Here is a 5207-nt window from a genome sequence, read left to right as displayed (position 1 = left end):
CCAACTCGGTTTCTAACTGGACCTCCTTTTTTTATCATCAAACCCTGATCCTTTTTGTACGCGTTGTGTCCGGGTCAAAGCCAATCCCTACCTGGTGGTGCATGAACTAAGCATGATACTACAGTGGTGGATCCACCAGTCTAGGTTCTCGCCGGGTTGGACGCGGCTCTGGAGCCCCTGGTATTGTGAGATCCGTGGTTGGGAATATTTCATTTTTCCTTCAAAAATTTACATATCAGTTGGATCTAGAGCAAATACCATTCCCGTATATTGGATCCAGGTTGGGTCTTGCAAGCAAAACGGTTATGTAGACCGACCCAATAAGCTTATCAGGGTGTTTGGACTTAACATTGTGGTCTGGTCCCATAGTATAGGCCCGATTCACTCAAAAGGTTAGCTAGATTCATAGAATCCAAGTAGCAAATGAACCCGGATCCATAGTGACATTTTGTGGACATTCGCAAACATAATTTGCAAATGTCGCACTATATTTGCAGACTTTGTTTAACTAAATACTCTCACATATGTGAATGTCCTAACCATCGCGTGTGAATGTCCTCACACATTTGTATGTGATTTTAATAAAAAGAGGTTCGCCCATTTTAGGGACGTTCACAAACATGATTTGTGAATATTGTATTATATTTACAAAACTCATTTAACTAAATACTCTCACATTTGTGAATGGCCTGACCTTTGCATGCGAATGTCCTCACAAATCTGAGAATGTCCACTTATGTGATCTTTTTTAGTAAAAAAGAGGTTAATGCATTTTTGAAAATTTTGCAAAAATAATTTGTGAATGACAATGCTATATTTGCAAAAGGTCAAAAATATTCCCAAAAACCGAGAATCAAAATTTTGGGCATGGGGAGGATTTTGATAAATTGTCACTTATTTCTGAAAATGTGCTATTTTACAAAGACAGTATGGTCATTTTTTTTTTGCTTAGAAAAAATGTTAAAAAGCACAACATTGTGCAGCCCATAAAAACATAAATCCTAACCAGAAATTATTCTTTGGTTTTTTAATGGTAGATTATTTTTAAATTTTTATTCTGTAAAAATTGGTTTTTAATTTTTAATTTAATTATTCTGCCATTTTCTTTCAAAAAACTTCGAGAAAAATAAAATTTTCAATTGATCAGGAAAATTTGGATGCCCATATTTACCACAAGAGACTTATTGACACTATGCTTGGATCTGGCATGGTGGCTTAGAAGCTGAACAACCCAAGTCCAGCACAAGATCAAGATCCAATGGAGATCAAAACTTCTACATGTTAAAATGTCAGTCGAATGCATATGTAAAAACAAAATGAGAAATATAAACAACATTAAAAAAAAGGCAAAACATCAAGTAAAGACATGATATTTTCTAAATGAGTGATATATGAAAAATATTGGATAAATTTTGATATAATATCATCCTTTGAATAATATTATTCGAGCACTTAAATCAACACGCTTTTATGTCGTTAATTCTCATTTACTTATAGCATAACTAGGCACTACTTTACATTTCCAAAGATAGGGATGGGAGTGGACCGGCAGGAAACAGGTCCCTCGCCTCACCCCGTTTGGACCAAGGATGGAGGACAAAAAATGGGAAAGGAGGCGGGGATGAAGGTTAAAATCAATACATGTGTCAGGATTGGCCTACGCTTTTCCCTGCCCCATCCCATCCCTGTCTCGATCCCCGCCTTGCCCCATCTGGTCCCCAATCTTTTTAAGGATGGCAACGGACTGAGGGGAAATGGGGCTCCACCCTGCTTTGCCCCGTTTGGACCGGGGATGGAGGACATGAAACGGAGATGGAGATTAAAATCCAAACCCCTGCAAGGATGAAGGCGGGGATGGAAGTCCGGATTTTGAGACGCGGCGGGGGTAAAGACCTTGTCCCCCGCTGCCACCCCGATCCACTGCCATCCCTATCCAAAGGTATACATGAACTAGCTTCATCCCAATGATAGAATGGATACATCAAAGAATCTTTATTAAGCTCACAACAACCCCCGACTACACCCACCCAAGAGCTAGGGGGATCCATTGTTGAGGGCAGAGTACTTACACAAGTGTTTTTTTTTCATTTTTTTTTTTTTAAGGCAAGCTCGGGTTAGTTAGACGCCACCAGTTGTTATTCACCGTACCACTGGGTTTTGAACATGCAACAGGCCATGCCCCGTATAGAAACGGAGGGCCTCCGCCCTAATAAAGAGTGGGGCCCACAAAACAATAAAGTGTTCTACCCCCAAACACATAACCACGACTCCACCCAAGAGAGAGAGCTAATTTTAGTGCGTGAGTTGAGCTCAATCATGCGCCAAGCTTGAGTCAGCTGAACCGAGCCACGAGCTGGGTTGCTAAAAGAAAAAAAACACATATTATTAACGTTGACAATAATAGGATTTGAAGTGATTTTATGAAACTTGAAAAATCAGTGACTTACAATATGAGTGATATTTTTTAAGCTCACAGAGTCATATTTTTTCAGTGAAAAAATTCCATCCAAACTAGTATTTAGACCATGATAAATCCATTTATGAGGTCCGATATTCGGTTGATCCAACCTGCGCCTATGACTTGTGGCTCATTCGAATGGTCAAGACACATGACCAAATGTTAGCTTTGGTGACAGCCCTGAATAGCTTGTTTACATATTTTAGTTACACCATTACATCTAATCTTATATTAATATATATATATATATATATATATATTACGAGGGCGTTCAATGCCTGACTTGACGGGGTGGGGGTGATATGGGAAGAATCTTGGCCGCTTTAAGGAAAGATCTAGAGAGTGAAATTAGAAAATAACCGACCCACTATTTGCTTACGTGGCATCTCTCTCTCTCTCTCTCTCTCTCTATATATATATATATATATATATATATATATATATATATATATATATATATATATATATCATAATTAGTGAAGACAACAAATTATAAGGAGAGGGTGGTGTATGTTCCCCCCGATGATTCACTGAATCCCACGTCTGTGTTCGGGGCTTTGAATGAGCACCACGTATACAAGCACATGGGGCTCGTATTCCCGTGTAGGTTGACATAACTTTGCATTGGACTCTGGTGTTGTTGCAAAGACTTAAGTACCCTTTCTTGCTATTCTTCTCATAAAGTGATGGTTTGAGAAAATGACAAAAATGCCCTTCATTCAAAAAAGAAAAAACAAATAATTCAAAAAAAGGACAAACATGTCCTCCATCCAGAAAGTCGAGGATGATGTTGACTCTTCAAAGTCTTCTTCTTCTTTCTCCGTTCAGAAAAAGGACAAACATGTCCTCCATCCAAAAAGTCGAGGATGATGTTGATTCTTCAAAGTCTTCTTCTTCTTTCTCCGTAAAACACTGTAAAACCCTCTCTCTCTCTCTCTCTCTCTCTCTCTCTCTCTCTCTCTCTCTCTCTCTCTCTCTCTCTCTCTCTCTCTCTCTAGAGAAGAAATCAAGGGAGGCAAAGAGTTCTCCCTCGAGAAGCCCATGAACATCAACCCTCTCACTCTCTCTCCCTTCTCTCTCTACTTCTGTGCACATCCAACAGACGATCCTATATTGCTCCATCAAACACCAACTGACCTGCACACTGACTGTAGCATCGTTCAACTTAAAGAGTTTTGGAGTCTGATTCAGAGGTTTTGCCCTTACAGGAGAAGGGTTTGGGGGCTCCTCCCAGCGTGGGTAGCATCGTTTAACTTGATTCGCTGTGGAGCCTGATTTAGAGTTTTTGCCCTTACAGGAGGGGGGTCCGAGGGCTCCCCCCCGGTGCGGATCCCGGGTGTCGTGGTCAAAAAATACATAGGGTGTCGTGGTGAGAAAGACATATGTTTGTTCCAAGCAAGATTGGAAGAAATCAATGGAAAATTCAACAAGGAGCATGCCAGAATCAAGATGTGGATGTCAAGCGAGAATGGTGTTGTGTAACACTATATAGCGATTTGTGAAAGACACTACAAATCGCTATAGTGAGATCCAAAAACACTATAAATCGCTATAGCGATTTGCGGGAGACACTACAAATCGCTATAGTGAGATTCAAAAACACTATAAATCGCTATAGCGATTTGTAGAAGACACTACAAATCGCTATAGTGAGATCCAAAAACACTATAAATCGCTATAACGATTTATAGTGTTTTTGGATCTCACTATAGCGATTTGTAGTGTCTTCCACAAATCGCTATAGCGATTTATAATATTTTTGGATCTCACTATAGCGATTTGTAGTGTCTTCCGCAAATCGCTATAGCGATTTATAGTATTTTTGGATCTCACTATAGCGATTTGTAGTGTCTTTCACAAATCGCTATAGCGATTTATAGTGTTATTCAGTAAGCAAATCGTTGTAAATCACTACCCGAATTAGGACCAACTTGTTAGGGCCATATCTCCCTAACCGGAGGTCATATTCCAAATCCGTAAAAAATGGTGTCTTCGTTGTTGAGTCTAGTTTATTCCTATAAATTTTAAGCAATTTCTATTGTCATTGCATTCCCTATTTTAACTAAAAACCAGACCCTTAATAAGGCTCCACAACGAATCAAGTTGAACGATGCTACCCATGCTGGGAGGAGCCCCCAAACCCTTCTCCAGTAAGGGAAAAAACTCTGAATCAGGATCCACAATGAATCAAGTTGAACGATGTTAAAACCAGACCCTTATTATTTTGTGTTATTTGCGTTGCACAACACCATTCTCGCTTGACATCCACATCTTGATTCTGGCATGCTCCCTGTTGGAGTTTCCATTGATTTCTTCCAACCTTGCTTAGAACAAACATATGTCTTTTTCACCACGACACCCTGTGCATTTTTTGACCAAGACACCCGGGACCCGTGCCGGGGGGAGCCCCTGGACCCCTCTCCTGTAAGGGCAAAAACTCTAAATCAGGCTCCACAACGAATCAAGTTGAACGATGCTACCCACGCTGGGAGGAGCCCCCAAACCCTTCTCCTGTAAGGGCAAAAACTCTGAATCAGGCTCCACAACGAATCAAGTTGAACGATGCTATCCACATTGGAAGGAGCCCCCAAACCCTCCTCCTATAAGGGTAAAAACTCTGAATCAGACTCCACAACTCATCAAGTTGAATGATGCTACCCACGCTGGGAGGAGCCCTCAGACCCCCCTTCTGTAAGGGTAAAAACTCTGAATCAGACTCCACAACTCTTCAAGTTGAATGATGCTACCC

This window comes from Nuphar pumila, chromosome 3 (genome assembly GCF_984573655.1).
Source record: "Nuphar pumila chromosome 3, dmNupPumi1.hap1.1, whole genome shotgun sequence".
Lineage (NCBI taxonomy): Eukaryota > Viridiplantae > Streptophyta > Magnoliopsida > Nymphaeales > Nymphaeaceae > Nuphar > Nuphar pumila.
Note: the sequence above shows the minus strand (reverse complement) of the source record.